Here is an 18,988-nt window from a genome sequence, read left to right as displayed (position 1 = left end):
AGTTTCTTGAAAGAATGCCACTGTGGCTTTCATTTGTTTAGATTCGTTGAGTGCTAGTCTGCGCTTATGCGGAGAGTTCAGGCCTTTCGCGTTAAGCGATATTATGGTTAGAGCCATGGGTTGTCGTTTTTAGGTTGCAGTATGGTTTTACTCGTTTTAATTAGTGGTGGGGATATCTTATCGGGTCTCTGTGTGGGAGGTGGCCGACTCTGGTGGGATCCTTTTAGGGAATGTATCACCCGATATGTCACACCTTTAAGGGATAAAGTCCTATGTTTTTGTATTGTAGGGCCATTGTTCTTAGCATATACGCTTTCATTGGGTTTATTCCCTGCCCAAAAGTTGTCGTGAGGCATATGATATGAAATTTCCTTGTGAAGCAGGAAGGTGTGGGGGTGGGGTGGAGGGTGCCACGGAGGGAAAAAGAAACTCAACCAAAAAATAACTATGTACAGGTCGGTTGTCAGACAGCTAATGTCCGACCACAATCGATGAATTTGAGGCTCCATGGAGCCAGAGATGGGGGAGGGTGATATTCTTGGTATTGAACTGCCCACCAGGTGTTCGGTGGGGTCAATATTCGGGCTTGGTACCAGGTGCAAATTGGTATGTTTGGTGAGTTACCTATATGCATATCAGAGGGGAGTTTATCTGCTTTATACATGGGTAACAGTAATCTGTGTATGCACATTCTGGTTTGCTAGGCATTCAATGGCCATATAACTTAAGAAAAGAAAAAACAATAAAGACAATAGATATACATTATCAGAACATGCTCACATATCCTGTGGTTATGTAGTGTGGAGTAGATGTTTAGGGCGAGCAGCCGTCCCATGTCAGTCCGTATGTTTGTGCATGGGCATTGTGGACCAGTTCTTGGTGATTCTAGTAGGAGATTTCTTAGAACCTCCCGCGTGTACTGTTGCACCTTCTAAATTGACTTGTAGGTTCCATTCATTCATCAGCCTGGTACCATCAGCCACGTTGTAGATGTGATGCTCTGCTTCGTTCTTCCGGACGATGATATGGGTAGGGTATCCCCACTTGTATAAGATGGCGGCATTCCGTAAAGCTTGCGTTATTGGGGCCAGTTCTTTGCGTTTCTTCAAGGTCGCTGCGGATAGATCTACAAATAATTTTACTCCTTGAAATTCGGAGGGCATGTTGTCTGGGTCAAGGCAAGTCTATGTTCATCCTGCCCATCTCAGATTAAACCCCTGTCATTTGGACTGATGCAGCCAGTACCACAGGTTATTCTGCAATCTTTGGGAACGAATGGGTCCAGGCACACAACAAATTACACAATTTCACCGACTCCTCTGCTCTGTTCGAAATTTTTCCTGGGGTAGTTGCAGCCTTCACTTGGGGGGTATCCTGGTGTTTTCTTGATAACCAGACAGCTTGCCATATTCTCAGTAGGGGTTGCTCTAATCGTTGGTTATTATGAAACTGGTGAGGAGGCTGACCTGGCTAGCAGCTACTCATCAGTTTTTTATTACTTGCACGCATGTTCCCGGTGTTCAAAATGCGGCAGCTGATGCTTTATCCCGCTTCAAATTTCAGGAGTTTTTCCGGCATCATCCCACAGCAAACAGACAAGCAACCACCAGGCCACCTCTTTTCAAAGAACTAATCCTGGACTAGAAACTCTCTTAGCGCACAGTAGAAGTTTGTCCCGAATGGGATTGTCTGTTAACACCAGAAAAACATATGACAGAGCTTTCAGGTTATTTACCAAATTTGTGGCAGACTTTCATATATTAAACTGCTTTTCTATTGAATCATTGGTCGCATTCGCCTATTGCCACATTTCTTTAAAACTAGCACATAACACTATCAAGTTATACCTCACAGGTATCCAACACCAAATGCTTATCACATTCCCTAATCATTCACAGTTCCTGTCATCTTATCTCATAAAGAGTGTTCTGAAAGGTATGCAGAAGTTAAACTTATCTCAAAACTCACAACGATTACCAATTGACAGCTCTAAATTCCGAGACATTTCAAACCTACTGGACATGGCACCTTTCGAACAACAAACAAACCTCATTATTAAAACAGCCATATACCTAGCTTTCTACGGTTTCCTCAGGCCCAGAGAGTTTACCATCACAAAATTCTCCGACAACAATTACCTAATAATATGTGACCTTGTCAAAACAAACGATTACTACATCTTGACACTAAGACAGTCCAAAACTAGTCAAATGGGTCCCGCAGTAGAGATCCCGTACTCAGAGCCTTATTAAGAGGCCAGTGGACCTGGTGCTGACAATTATGATGGGCTTAATTACAGAATGTTATCGACAAAAAACACTAAAACACATGTATCTGATGGAGATGGTGCTGGAGGGAAAGAAAACATATACCCTATGCTAATCTCTCTTTAATTTATGTTTTCACCTTTCAAGTAAATTCATAACCCCTAACAGCAGTGTCCAGTGAAGCAGGAAGTCAATGGGCACGATTAAAGGGTGGGCCACTGATGCAAATCACGTAACCTGCCAAAAGGGGTGAACATGCCCAAAAAGGCCAAAGAATTGGAAGGCCAGCCTGGCATGAATGCATGTCAAGCTGACTGCCAATCATGCAAGCTGGCCAACTAAGGGCATATTATGCAGAGAGCACCCTGGGCTTGGCATAAATGCATCTAATGATATGCTTACTCAACGATTTCCAAGGACTGTACCCTAGCACTCGCTGGTCCACTTGTCTCCTTACCTTCTTACTAGCAGGCAGAAGCTCCTGGTATATAGTCTGGGACAAAGAAAAGCTGTATGTAGTGAGTGTAGAAGAAAGGGAGCTGTTAGAGAGACCAAATTCAGCATTACCTTAACCAATTTCATGGTCAGCTAGTCCACACAAGTTTTGCTCCCATACATTTGTTACCGAGTAAACTAGCAGAAGCCAAACACAGAGAGATGGATGCAGGTCTTCAGGAAGTAAGAAGTCTTTATTAACATACCGATCGGGCCTCAGTTGAACTCCTGTTCCAAAAATATCTGAGAGACCATCACATGGTGTACATTCCTTATATAGCACTATAACTCCTCCCATTAATAGCTACACCCACATATACCTTTAACCAATCAATGAGCAGAATATAGACTTGTACATCTGGTCAAACCACATGGCTCATCCAAGACAAAGGAAATAAGTGCAATTTCAGTTCCTGCATTCCTGCACATGCTCAGTACATTGATGACAGTATCCTAGCTACGTGTAGCTGACTAACTGACACAACACACATATGCCACATGGAAATCTTGGCCTACAAAATTTTGACCATGCTGGATTCCCATCACACATTCTCTCAAGTTCCCATACTTAAGCAAGAGTATGTGAAATGTAGTTAGGGTTGCCACCTTAATTGGAAAAACATACCTGCCTTACTAATTTACATAATTAATTATGTATGGGTGACATCACATGATATAAATCACAAGGAGTGACATAAGAGAAAATGCTATAAAATCACCAAAAAACTACTTTCAGTTTGATTCTGCAGTTATCTAATTCACGATCGGCTATGGTTTCCGACCACAAATATTGCATATGTCCAGAACAAAAATCTGACAATAGTGATCTTTATATATATATATATCTATTAAACCAAACATTTACCACACTCACTCAACTATGAATATAAAACAGAAATATAAAAATATCATTATAATATACTTCTTCATAAAAGCGTATCAATTAAACTGTTAAAAGCTCCCGACTGATTCCTCTCTTGCAACTGTCATTAGTCTAATACTATCCTTACCTTTTGTGTCACTTTACCCCACTCCATCTAGCATGTAAGCTCATTGAGCAGGTTGCTCAAGCCCTCTGTTCCTGTGTGTTCAACTTGTCTGTTTACAACTACATGTTTGTTCGTCCACCCACTGTAAAGCGCTGTGGAATTTGTTGGCGCTATATAAATAAATAATAATATTATAACATAACTACAGTGGGTAGACTTAGAAAACAAATTCTCACCAAGGAAATATCATATAGACCAGCGCACCAGCGCACCAAAGCGCTGGTCATAAGCACCAGCGCACCAAAACCATTAATCTACAGTACCTTGCAAAAGTATTCACCCCCCTTGGCATTTTTCGTGTTTTGTTGCCTCACAAACTAGAATTAACATGGATTGTTTCAGGATTTGCATCATTTAATTTACCGAACATGCCCACAAATTTGAAGATTTTTTTTTTTTAATTGTGAGGCAAACAACAAATAGGACAAAATAACAGAAAAAGTCAATGTTCACAACTATTCACCCCCCTAAAGTCAATACTTTCTAGAGCCACCTTTTGTGGCAATGACAGCTCCAAGTTGCTTTGGATAAGTCTCCATGAGCTTGCCACATCTTACCACTGGGATTTTTTGCCATTCCTCCTTGCAAAACCGCTCCAGATTGCTGAACAGCAATCTTTAAGTCTGACCACAGATTATCTATTGGATTGAGGTCTGGACTTTGACTAGGCCATTCCAAGTCATTTACATGTTTCCCCTTAAACCACTCAAGTGTTGCTTTAGCAGTGTATTTGGGGTCATTGTCCTGCTGGAAGGTGAAACTCCGTCCTAGCCTCAAATCATGCACAGAGTGGTACAGGTTTTGCTCAAGAATATCCCTGTACAGTATTTAGCACCATCCATCTTTCCCTCAACTCTGACCAGTTTCCCAGTCACGGCTGCTAAAAAACATCCATATAGCATGATGCTGCCACCACCATGTTTCACTGTGGGGATGGTGTTCTTTGGGTGATGTAATGTGTTGGGTTTGCGCCAGACATAGCGTTTTCTTTGTTGGCTAAGTATGTGTCTTCTGGAGGTAATTGGTTGCACCAGAGCTTTTTATGGGCTTCTCTCACGTATTCCTCCGCACCTAAAAATGTGGTTAATAGCATTTACTGTCCTGACAGGAAAAGTTGTGCCAAGCAACATTACTGTCCTGACAGGAAAAGTTGTGCCGAGCAACATTACTGTCCTGACAGGAAAAGTTGTGCCAAGTAACATTACTGTCCTGACAGGAAAAGTTGTGCCGAGCAGCAATCAAATCCACAAGAGGGTTTGTGCTGAGCAGCAATCATGCAAATGGTAACCTGATAATTGCCTTTGGGGTCAAAGGCCGGTTTCAGCCAATCGGATCCACAGGATATTTAGGCCCAGTTCTCCTCTTGCTCAGTGCCCTATCGTGATTTCATGCATATGGTTATCCGAGAGTGCGTTCCTGATCTTGATTTTCTGGTATTTGACTTTGGCTTTGTTTTGACTTCCCTGATATCTGGTATCTTTGACTTTTGGCTTTCCCTCATCTTTGTGTCTGATTCTGTGTCCCTGACCTCGGCAAGTATTTTGACTAGTCTTGGAGACGTTAAGTCCGGCCATTCTAAGGTCCGGTTATACATTATGCTTAGTCCTAGGTGTGACACAGTACTGCGTGCTTCATAAAAAAGGGGGTGAATACATACGCACATGCCAATTTTCTGTTTTCTATTTCTAAAAAATAGTTTTATGTATATATTTTTCTAATTTCACTTCACTAACTTAGACCATTGTGTTCTGATCCATCACATACAATTCAGATTAAAAAAACATTGAACTTAAGGCTGTAATGTAACAAAATAGGTTAAAAAAAAGTCAAGGGGGGGTGAATACTTTTGCAATGCACTGTACTACCACCCACCAATCTTTCTCTTCAGGTATGGGACCAAATCCACAAAGCACAGGGACTTCATCACAAATTTCACCCCCGAGCTCCTATCACTACCTTGAAAGTAAGATCACCCTGGTTTTCGATGAAACAATGGCACCAAAAAGGTATCTCCTACAAAAAAGACCTATGTGACAAGGCTACAATAACACCATTCTGCACACTACAGGCCAAGCACGCTCTCCCTAATTCCTTTATTTTCATATATCTACAACTAAAAAACATTATCAAAAACAGGGTATACACCCCAACAGAGTTAACAGACCTCGGCAACACAGTCTTACTTGTAGTTCATACCAGATGCCAAAACTCACCAATCAAACCAAAATCTCGGTCCCTCTGTTACAACATACTGATGGAACCTACCCCTGAGAATAAGATTAAATATAGGATACAATGGTCCACTGAATGCACAGAGGCTCTGGCAGACCAACAATGGATTGACTCACACAATGCCCTCAAGGGTTTAACTACATGTTACTCCCATATAGAGGCACATAAGAAATAGGCATGTGCATGGGCAAATGTTTTGGTTCGGTTCAGCATTCCGAATTCGGGACTTCGGAACTTCGGTAACTTCAGCACTTCAACACTTCGGAACTTCTTTTGCAGCCGCTTGGTAGATAACTCCTTAATTCCCACGGTATTAGGGAGTTATCTACCAAAAGACTGAAATACCTAAATTGGCCTTTCAGCCAAATTTACTAATACTAAGTAAAGATTAGTGGGGGCCCTAAATTAGAATGAGGGGGCGGGGACCTAATGTCCTCCCCCCTGGCCCCCACCCCTGAGCTGTGGGTGGGGGCCCTAAATACTAATTAGGGGGGGTCTAATGTCCTCCCTCCTGACCCCCACCCCTGAGCGGTGGGTGGGGGCCCTAAATTAGAATGAGGGGGGGACCTAATGTCCTCCCCCTGGCCCCCACCCCTGAGCGGTGGGTGGGGGCCCTAAATACTAATAAAGTGGGGACCTAATGTCCTCCCCCCTGGCCCCCACCCCTGAGCGGTGGGTGGGGGCCCTAAATACTAATAAGGTGGGGGGACCTATTGTCCTCCCCCTGCCCACCCCTGAGCGGCGGGTGGGGGCCCTAAATAAAAATGTTACCCCCCCAGGTGTCTAGGGGTCCCCAAACCCCTAGTCACCCCCCCCTCAAAAAAAAAAATTAACCCCTACCTACCCCCCTCACCCTAAAAATTATGAGGGGGGGACCTTTAACTAAGTACCTGTAAAAAAAAAAAATTCTTCTAAAATCTTCTTTTTTTTAGCCCCAAAAAAGGGCAAATTAAAAATCCATAATAACCGACGCACAAAAAATAAATAATCCTTCTTCACCCATGGAGGGATCTGCGCAGACTGAGCTCTGCAGGGCGGGGGAAGGCTTATAAAGCCTTGCCCTGCCCTGCAATTAGGCTCAGAGCAATCTGATTGGTGGGTTTAAGCCATCCAATCAGAGTGCTCTAACAGGTAAATGAAGAGACTGACAGGTAAGTCTCTACATTTACATGTCACAGCACTCTGATTGAATGGCTTAAACCCACCAATCAAAGTGCTCTGAGCTAAATTACACAGCACAGGAAAACTTTCCCACGCTGTGTAAAATGACACAGAGCACTGGTTTGCCAGAAGAATCCCTTACTCCCTCTACCCCCATGTCCCAGAGATCTTGGACTATCCCAAAAATTGCTGCTGAACTTAGACTCATGGGCATCCCCTTTCCAGCAACTGCCAGGAAAGCAGAACTTTACAGACTCTTGTCGGGTCAGGCCAGCGAACCTAGACCTGGCACTAGCTCCCAAGGGCCGTCTACCGGCACCTCTAATTCCACGCAAGAAACCCTGGCTACTATTCTTGCCAACCTTCAATGAATAGTAGAATGTTGAAGGTTGAATCTGCTATGGCTACTCCAGGTGACATACTCCAGGTGACATCCTCCTTTAATAACCCCCTTTTTTCCAACCTGCCCCCCTCCCTCACCCTCCTCCACAACCACAAACCCATATGTTTCACCTGCCCACTCCGTGGCATCCATTAAAAAGGACATACTGGATGGAAAGGACGTGAACTTAGTCTCCCTGCTTATGGCTTCACAAGGTATCCTACAAAACCGTGCTTACAACTACGGAGACATCTCAGTGGTCCCTAAAACTAGAGACCCACACCTGTACACAAAGCTATCCATTCCACAATTTGTCATAGCTTTCAGAATTTATAGGGATGTAATTTGCAAGTTGTATCCTCACAGGAGAGAAGAACTCGCTCTTTATATGCACAAGGTGGTTGATCTAGGCATTAAGTACTGGGGTCCTCTTTCTACGAGTTCAACAAATCTGTGTCAGCCAAGGCGGCAACTCATCTGGCCCAATCTAATATAAAAATGGACTGGTGCCAGATGGACACGGAACTTTTCTGCCAACACTTTTACAGTTTAAGGCCACCGTCCTGTGCCACCTGTACCTCAACATTCCACTCCTCTGACTTGTGCGCATGTGAAACAAACCCACCCACTTCCCACCACTCCTTCACCACACACACCAGACAGGAAATCGAGCAGAGGGACAAGCTGGGTAGACCCATTGTGTTTCTGGGCAGGGCGCAGGTGTGCAACAACTTTAACACTGGTGCATGCAGCTTCGGCGCATGTCGGTTGTTGCATATCTGCTCCATTTGCTTCAGAGCACATACTAAGACCATGTGCCCGGCCCGACTGTCTCCTAAAAATTGATATTATTGCTTTCTCCCTACACTCCCCCAAATCTGTATTCCTAACACTATAATGTCCCATTATCGCTGGGTTGGCTCTCTACCTCCTTTAACATCATTCGACAGGAGGATATAATATGCATGCGCGACAAGTGCATTAGACCCATAGGAAAACATTATCTTTTTCCTATGAGGATTTCACTGAAGCTGGATTGTGGTGGAATCTCGGTAAAAATAAATTTAGTAGGCCGAGATTACCACGTGGCATGTGTACGTGCATATGCTGACGTATCGATCAGTTGGTTGCATGAGGCAAGATACGATCAGTAGTGTACGGAGCATGTGCAAGAATACAGGATATAGTATTCCCCTCCTCCATTGTGCTGGACAAGCCATGCGGTCAAGCAGGAAGTTAATTCTTATTTGTATTGATTGGTCAAGAGAATGTGCGGGTGGAGCTTAATATGGGAGGAGTTATGTGCCTATATAAGGAGCCTGCACTATTGTCCGGGGCTCAGAACTTGCTGTATTTTGGTGACATTAGTCCCTCTGAGTCCCGATCGGTGATCCAATAAAGAATCTCTTCCTTCCTGAAGAAACCTGTGTCCATCTCTCTGTGCTTGGCTTCCGTCAGTTTCTCCGGTATCATTTGGTGCATTGGCCGGGAAGCTCATCGTTCAACGGTAGCTGAGAGGCAGAGGCGTGAGACGGTTTATCTTTGCCCACGTTCTCTACGGCTGCACCCCTGAACTTCTGCGTGGACCTCCCTTCATCTCGGCGCCACTGGTCTGTTGTCCAGGAGATCATCGGCGTCTACGTAAGAAGTGCTGGGGTGTCCCCGTCGATGAGTGTGAACTCAGGTTCAGGAACGAGGAGGTAAGACAACTGCTGTTTTAGACGGCAGACCCACTAGGGGTATACCGATTGTGCGGTAGGCCCAAAAGGGGTTTAAATCTGTGTATGGAATCTGCCCCCTCTGTCGGAGGGAAGGAGCGAAGGCGCACCGCTCAATCGAACGCTCTTTAGTAAGACCGTTTGATTTGGTTTGGAGTCAGGCGGGGTTCTGTGTAAATAGCCCTAGCCGGACACCGGTGTCTTGTCTAGACTAGCGTTCTAGGGTGTATATTTTGTTCGCTAGGTCGGAGGGACTAAGCGGCGTCTGTGTAAATTCGGTTCGCTAGATCTCAACCTATCTTGGCTAAGTGGGAAGGCGTGTAAATTTGGAATCCACTAGATTTTTTATAGAGTAAATAGACTAAGAGGGTTCTGTTGTAAATTCCGCCCTCTAGTTCGCTATATGTGGTGCTTGGGCAGTGTGGCTAACCAAAACGGGTGTACATAGTTTTAGGTAGTCCATTCAAGGTACTGGCCAATAGTTTAGTTGGGATTGTAAATGTGTTAAAGATTGTTAGTAAAGTGTATATCTTGTTAGATAGCGCGAGCTCAGCCGTCTAGCGAGAGTGTTAATAGTGTGTTGCTGTATTATAGTGCACGGTACCATAACCCTGTATATTTACTGACACTGTATATAAGTACTAATCATTGTCGTCTATTGCATGTTTAACACCATAACCACTAATAATTGTATTGTGACCTTAAATTGTGCTTTGACCTATGCTAACCGTACTGTAACCGCTATTTGTAAAAGACGATGTTACTGGGGTGTGTTATAGACGGGTAATTCATATATAGAGAATTATAGCGTGGGTGACTGTATAGTTTCGCCAAAGGGCATAATATTGATTATTTAGTGACTGGTGTAACAGCTGTGTGTGTACGGGAATTCCCTGAGTGTTTATTGTGTTATTGTGTACGTTTCACTTGGTAACCGTACCACGTGGTGCTGTTGCCAGAGGAAACGGGTGTGACTGTTGAATAGAACGCGTGCATAGTATTCGTTGTCAACGACGTTCCATTGATAAGTATGGGCGCGTCGGAGTCAACGATTTTGGATCCCTTAGGTTGTATGGTAAAGCATTTTAAAAAGGGATTTAAAACATGTGATTTTGGAGTTAAAATGTCTCCTGTACGTTTGGTCACTTTGTGCACTAGGGAGTGGCCTACTGTGGTTGCGACATGGCCGCCACGTGGTAGTTTGGATCCAACCCTGATACAGCGTGTACACGTGGCTGTGTCAGGTAGGCCTGAACTTTACGGACAGTTTCCATATATTGATTGTTGGAGACAGGCCGTAAACGACTCGCCAAAATGGATTCAGATATGCCACGAGGAGCAATGTCGCCTCATGGTGGCCAGGACTTGTTTGTCCACTAGGACTGTGGTTAGGCCCATTTTGGACACGCCCCCTGAGTCCGAGATCACTTTGCCGCCCCCTTACTTCCCTACAGGAAGAGGTGACGCGAGTGCAGGAAGTTCTATACCCCTCCCCTCATTGCCCTCATCCACTTCCGCTTCCTCCTCCAGTACAGAATCCACCCCCCCTCGTATTAAACCTCCCCTTCCGGAACCAGAACCAACCCCCGTTAGATCTGAATATCCTGATTTGGCGCCACTTCAAACTTCCGGTCAAGCTTCTTCTAGCCCGGCTGGGAGTATTCTATTTACTAGCTTTTCCAAAAATCAAGCTCCCACATCCTCATGCCTTATTTCCCCCCCGACTGGAACCCATAACTGACGCCCCTCCACGTAGCCCTATAATAACCAGACAACTGACCGGTACCCAACAACTTAAACATTATCAGATGCCTCTTCGTCTGAATCCTGGGTCAGCCTATCTCGATGCCGCAGGTCAAATGGCACATGCTGACTCAGTCTTCGTATATGTCCCGTTCACGACTACCGATCTCTTGAATTGGAAGACCCACAATTCCTCGTACACTGAGAAACCACAAGCTATGACCGATCTGTTCACCTCGATAGTTCAGACACATAATCCGACATGGGCTGATTGCCAGCAGTTATTAATGACATTGTTTAATAATGAGGAAAGGACAAGGATTAACCAAGCGGCCATTAAAGCGCTAGAGGATAGAGCCCGTGCTTTAAATCAAGCCAATCCGGCAGCATGGGCCGCAACACATTACCCTAATACCGATCCCGATTGGAATGTTAATGGCGCAGATATGGTTCAACTCAAAGCCTATAGAGACGCTATAATTGCTGGCATGAAAGCCGGAGGGAAGAAAGCTATTAATATGTCGAAGACAGTTGAGGTGATTCAGAAAAGTGATGAAGCGCCCAGTGTCTTTTATGACCGATTATTGGAGGCATACCGCTTGTATACCCCCTTTAATCCGGAAGACGCAGATAATTCCCGAATGGTAAACTCCGCCTTTGTCAGCCAAGCTTATGGAGATATTAAGCGCAAGCTACAAAAGTTAGAAGGGTTTGCAGGAATGTCTATCACTCAACTAATGGAGGTAGCAAATAAAGTATACATGAACAGGGAAACAGAGACAAAGAAAGAGGAAGAGCGCAAGATGCGTAGAAAGGCAGATATGCTAGCGGTAGCGATCGCAGGCGTAGATAGACGGGGCCCAGATAGAGGCGATAGTAAGTGGAATGAGGAACCTCTGAGTAGAAATCAGTGCGCATACTGTAGGGAAGAAGGGCATTGGAGAAGTGAGTGTCCACGAAGGGAACAGTATGAGAGAGACAGACCTAGGACAGGTTATGGAAACTTTAGAGGCAGAGCGAGAGGTAGAGGAGGCCCCGGAGGGAGCAATGGTAATAGAGGGAGTAATGGGAACAGAGGAAGTGTAAGGGAAGATAGGTACTATCCAGCAGCGCAAAGGTCCCGCGATAGAGAAGGTAGGGACTTTGTAGGATTGGCTGACACGGTCATGGAGGACTATTGATACCGACCGGGCTCCATCCCCCTTGGTCGAGCGGAGCCTATGGTCGATGTATCAATAGGGGGAAAAAGGAGTGCGTTCATGATCGACACTGGTGCTGAACATTCGGTGGTGACTGACCTAGTTGCTCCTCCATCTGGAAGAACTATTACTGTAATAGGAGCAACTGGAAGAAGTGCTGCAAAACCGGTTCTTAAAAGTCGACTCTGTACATTGGGAGGCCAAGTAGTAAAACATCAATTCCTTTACATGCCTGAATGTCCAGTCCAATTGCTGGGACGTGATATGCTATCCAAGTTACAAGCGCAGATTACGTTCCTACCAAATGGAACAACATCCTTAAAGTTTAATGGACCTTCAGGTATTATGACATTATCCGTACCAAAGGAAGAAGAGTGGCGACTTTATACAGCGTTGACTATCCAAAACCCTAGGAGTGATGAATCCTTATTCAACATACCAGGAGTTTGGGCAGAGAACAACCCACCAGGACTGGCCCGCAATATTCCACCTATTAAAATCAAACTAAAACTTGGGGTTTATCCAGTGAGCCTAAGACAATATCACATCCCGCAGAAGGCTAAGAAGAACATCCAATCTTATCTGGATAAGTTCATACGGTATGGTATCCTAAAATTCTGTACTTCCCCCTGGAACACCCCATTGCTGCCTGTTCAAAAGCCCGGTACAGATGAGTATCGACCTGTGCAGGACTTGAGAGCAGTCAATGATGCGGTTGTTAGCATACATCCAGTTGTACCCAATCCATATAACCTGCTTGCTTTAATTCCGGGTGGGGCTACTTACTTTACAGTCTTAGACCTCAAAGATGCCTTCTTTTGCCTCCGAATTGCCGCAGAAAGCCAATGTATCTTCGCTTTCCAATGGGAAAACGCTGTGACGGGCTCAAAACGCCAAATGACCTGGACAAGACTGCCCCAAGGGTTTAAAAATTCACCTACCCTATTTGGTTCAGCTCTAAGTCAAGATTTATTGGATTTCGAGTCCATCCCAGGAGAGTGTGTATTGTTACAATATGTAGATGACTTGTTGATAGCAGCAGTTACAAAGGAAATATGACAGCAAGCAACGCAAGATCTACTACACATTCTCTGGAAGGCAGGATACAAGGTGTCTAGAAAGAAGGCTCAGTTGTGTTTGCCAACTGTCAAATATCTGGGATTCCATATCTCTGAAGGTCAAAGAATTATGGGGCCAGAGAGAAAAGAAGCTGTGTGCCAAATACCGATACCCAAGAATAGAAGACAAGTGCGAGAATTCTTGGGGGCAGCAGGCTTCTGTAGGATATGGATTCCCAGCTACGCGATACTGGCAAAACCTCTGTATGCAGCTATCAAAGGTACAGAGCACGACCCCTTCTTATGGACTCAAGAACAGCAAACGGCATTTGAAGATGTGAAGAAGGCTTTGATGAGTGCCCCAGCATTAGGTCTACCTGATCACACACGACCATTCTACCTGTATGTACATGAGCAAAGAAGAATGGCTGTGGGAGTATTGACACAGTACTTGGGATCATGGCAAAGACCTGTTGCCTACATGTCTAAACAACTGGATGCAGTGGCCAGCGGACTTCCACCTTGTCTAAGAGCCGTAGCTGCAGCCGCCCTGCTAGTAGCTGAAGCCGATAAACTCACTCTGGGTCAAGAACTTTATGTACGAGTCCCACATGCAGTACAGACGTTGCTGGATTACAAAGGAAATCATTGGTTTAGTAACAGCCGTATGACCAAGTATCAAGCAATGTTGTGTGAAAACCCAAGAGTTCATTTAGAGACTGTAAATACCTTAAATCCAGCTACCCTTTTGCCACAACCTACTGAAAGTCAACATGATTGTTTGGAAGTAATGGATGAAGTATTTTCAAGTAGACCAGATCTTCGTGATTTTCCCATCCAGAACCCCGATGTTCAATATTACACCGACGGCAGTAGTTATGTGAAAGAAGGGATCCGCTATGCAGGATATGCAGTAACAACGATAGACAAGGTGATAGAAGCTCGGCCACTGGCAAAAGGAACATCAGCACAAAAGGCAGAATTGATAGCACTGACACGAGCGTTACAATTGGCTGAAGGTTTAAGAGTGAACATCTACACGGACTCCAAGTATGCGTTTTTAACCACTCATGCCCACGGAGCTTTGTATAAAGAAAGAGGACTATTGAATTCAGAAGGCAAAGAAATCAAGTATGCAGCTGAAATCCTACAACTATTGGAAGCAGTGTGGGAGCCGAAAGAAGTCGGTATTATACATTGTCGAGCGCATCTGAGAGGAGATGGTGATGTAACCAAAGGAAATTGGATGGCAGATAGTGCAGCTAAGCGTGCCGCTGAATCGGGAAGACAAGAGTATGTGGGGCATATAGCTGCTCTTATACCAACTCCACTGTCTCAATGGACTCCAGTTTATACAGCTCAAGAAGAGGAGTGGTTAAAGACTGAACCTGGAAAGTATTTGGAGAACAAATGGTATCAGTTAGAAGATGGAAGAATAGTCATTCCAGCATCACTAGCGGTAGAAATTGTCCAAAACTATCACAACGGGACACATTCTGGGAGAGACAGTACAGAAGAATCTCTCAGAAAACATTTCTATATACCAAGATTGTCTAACTTGACTCAGGCCATTGTACGAAGATGTGTAACGTGTGCGAAGAATAATGCAAGGCAAGGACCAGTAAAGCCACCAGGAGTCCAGTTTATGGGGGGACTCCCCATGTCCGATTTACAAATTGACTATACAGTGATGCCTAAATCTGGTGGACATCGCTACCTACTGGTAGTTGTGTGTACCTATTCAGGCTGGGTAGAAGCATGTCCTACTCGTACAGAGAAAGCAGGAGAAGTTGTGAGATTCCTGCTACGAGAAATAATACCCCGATATGGACTACCCTTCTCTATAGGATCGGACAATGGTCCAGCTTTTGTTCATCAGTGCCTACAACAACTGACTCATATGCTTGGTATAAAGTGGAGGCTTCATACGGCATATAGACCCCAGAGTTCTGGTAAGGTAGAGAGAATGAATAGAACTATTAAGAATCAGTTGGCTAAAATGTGTCAGGAAACCCAACTTAAGTGGAACGTTCTCTTGCCCATAGCTCTATTGCGAATCCGCAGTACACCTACCAGAAGGATGGGCCTCTCTCCTTTTGAAATCATGTATGGGCGACCACCTCCCGTACTTGGTAACTTAAGGGGGGATTTGAGTCAGTTGGGAGAAGGAATTACCCGGCAGCAGGTTGTAGAGTTGGGTAAGACTATGGAGGAGGTACAGAAATGGGTACAAGATAGATTACCTGTGAATATTTATCCCCCAGTTCATAGTTACCACCCAGGAGACCAAGTGTGGATTAAAGAGTGGAATAATGTACCGTTAGGGCCCAAGTGGAGAGGTCCTTATGTTGTTCTTTTGTCTACCCCTACAGCGATAAAAGTAGCCGAAGTGACTCCGTGGATACATCACTCCAGGGTTAAACCAGCAGCAGTCGATTCTTGGCAAGCTACAGCAGATCCAGAGAATCCCTGCAAGATCCGGTTAAAACGCACGACTTAGTCGGAGTGACGAGGAACCTTGTGGATTACAAATTTTATTGTTTCAGAGATTTGGTAAGTGAGTGAGAAGGCCATAATAAAGCCTGTCCGCTCACCAACGAGTGTATAAGTCAGGAAAAGTCTCGAAGGGACCCCTGTGAAGACGAGCAGAACTCCATTCCCTGCAGCCCTTACACCCTGGAAGCTGAGGTGCCTTCGCACGGACGAAGACTGAGGATGACGACGAAAGATGTATTCTTAATAATGTTTTTATATGTGTATTTTTATATTCAGGAAGGTAGAGGTACCGACACTCCTAGCTGTGAGGTATGCATTAAGACTACAAGAACAGGTAACCATATTTCCCAAACCCTAATTTGGCATTCACAATACGAGTGTAAAGGAGATGTATCAAGATGTAGATACTTAAATATAGAATATAGTGTGTGCCATTTAGGAGTAGGAGAACCTAAGTGCTTCAGTCCAGAGTATCAACCTCGTACAATTTGGTTGACTCTCAGGAATGGAGATCCTCAGGGGACCCTAATTAATAAGACGGTATTAGAATCCGTACATTCTTCGGGTGTTCTGCTATTTGATGCGTGTAAGGCGATATCAAGTGGTAGAAAGCCGTGGAATGTATGTGGGGATCTTAGATGGGAGAGGACGTATGGGTCTAACGATAAATATATTTGTCCCAGTAGTAAAAATAAGTATGTGAGCCCTAGATGCCCAAAAAGAGATTATAACTTTTGCCCATATTGGTCTTGTGTGGGGTGGGCAACTTGGGGACAGACAGTAGACAAGGACATGATTGTGACTAAGTTGCCTACCAGTCCATATTGTAAGTCTATGGAATGCAATCCAGTCCATATACTTATAAATAACCCCGACAAGTTCTTAGATAAATATGGTAATTTATTTGGGTTTCAAATATATGGGACGGGTTTAGATCCTGGGACAGTATTGTTTATAGGGATAGAGACTGATACGGTATCCTCCCAGACTCATCAAGTATACCATTCCTTTTATGAAGAGATGAGCATAGATAATAAGATCCCCCATAATGCTAAAAACCTGTTTATTGATTTAGCTGAAAGTATTGCCGGTAGTCTTAATGTTACCAACTGCTCTGTGTGTGGAGGTACTAACATGGGAGACCAATGGCCTTGGGAAGCAAAGGAGGTAATGTCCGGTTCTGAGGCAGTTGACCAATTAATATCTACACAAGCCGATTATCATATGAGTGTTAGAGGTAAATCTGAGTGGAGATTAAAGACCTCCATCATAGGTTATGTTTGCATAGCAAGGAAAGGGACGATGTATAATACTTCTGTAGGAGAATTAACTTGTCTAGGGCAAAAAGCTTATGATGAAGATACAAAGAATACAACTTGGTGGTCGGCTTCAAATGTCTCAGAACCATCTAACCCGTTTGCAAGTTACGCCAATTTAAAGGATGTGTGGTTTGATCTATCCATCACATCTAACTGGAGAGCCCCAGCAAATTTGTACTGGATCTGTGGTAAGAAAGCCTATTCGGAGTTGCCACAGGACTGGGAAGGGGCATGTGTGTTGGGTATGCTCAAACCATCTTGTTACCTATTGAAACAGGTGAGACTTTAGGTGTTAAAGTGTATGATGTGAATCATAGGAAGAAAAGAGGACCCATAGAGATAGGCGCCTGGGAAGATAATGAATGGCCTCCCCAGCGTATTATAGATTACTATGGGCCAGCCACGTGGGCAGAGGACGATACCTTTGGTTATAGGACCCCAATTTATATGCTCAACTGTATTATAAGATTACAGGCAGTGGTTGAGATCATTACTAACGAGACATCACAAGCGCTCAATCTTCTAGCGAAGCACAATACCAGGATGAGGACAGCAGTATACCAAAATAGATTAGCCTTGGATTACCTTTTGGCAGTAGAGGGAGGTGTATGTGGGAAGTTTAACCTGATCAATTGCTGTCTTCAAATAGATGACGAAGGGCAAGCAATAGCTGAGCTTACTAGCCATATGGTTAAACTAGCGCATGTGCCTACACAGGTATGGAAAGGGTACAATCCAAGTAGTTGGTTTGGTAGCTGGTATGAGTGGTTTGGAGGGCTTAAGGCAGTGGTAGGTGGAGTCCTACTGATTTTAATGTTGTGTCTACTCCTGCCGTGTCTTATACCCTTAGTAGTTAGGTCTGTGCAAAGCCTGATAGAAAATATAGCAGAGAGGAAGGCTGCTGCACAGATAATGGCAATTTATAAATATAAGGCTCTAGATCAGGGAGAACCAATGCAGGAAGATGAGTGTTGAAGATTCACATCATAAGATAAGTCTGGTCTGGTTCAAGGTAACTTGCGGTGTATGCAAACCAAGGTTAAGTGAGGCCTCAAGTAATTGTGAAATATCAAGAGGCATCAAAGGGGGGAATGTGGTGGAATCTCGGTAAAAATAAATTTAGTAGGCCGAGATTACCACGTGGCATGTGTACGTGCATATGCTGACGTATCGATCAGTTGGTTGCACGAGGCAAGATACGATCAGTAGTGTACGGAGCATGTGCAAGAATACAGGATATAGTATTCCCCTCCTCCATTGTGCTGGACAAGCCATGTGGTCAAGCAGGAAGTTAATTCTTATTTGTATTGATTGGTCAAAAGAATGTGCGGGTGGAGCTTAATATGGGAGGAGTTATGTGCCTATATAAGGAGCCTGCACTATTGTCCAGGGCTCAGAACTTGCTGTATTTTGGTGACATTAGTCCCTCTGAGTCCCGATCGGTGATCCAATAAAGAATCTCTTCCTTCCTGAAGAAACCTGTGTCCATCTCTCTGTGCTTGGCTTCCGTCAGTTTCTCCGGTATCAGGATGTCCTCATGCAGAGCGTGAGGATGTCTCGTGTCTTTAACCGAGTCAAACTCCATTAGAATCCAGGAAGCGACACCAGTGGGGGTGTGATTGACAGCCACTAAAGGCAGTCTTAGTCCTGCAATGCAATCATTGCAAAGGAAACTGAAATGTTTTACATTGCAGGACTATGGGGACCAGGGACACTGCACCCAGATCTCTTCAATAAGATGACGTGGTCTGGGTGCCTATAGTGTCACTTTAAGCTAAACATTTACTAGGTTACCTACATTTCTTATATATTTTATAGTAATCAATAGTTACTCCGAAGGAGAAATCAGCTTAGCTTTCATTGAAAAGG

Source organism: Pelobates fuscus, chromosome 3 (genome assembly GCF_036172605.1).
Source record: "Pelobates fuscus isolate aPelFus1 chromosome 3, aPelFus1.pri, whole genome shotgun sequence".
Classification (NCBI taxonomy): domain Eukaryota; kingdom Metazoa; phylum Chordata; class Amphibia; order Anura; family Pelobatidae; genus Pelobates; species Pelobates fuscus.
This window is presented reverse-complemented; position numbering follows the sequence as displayed.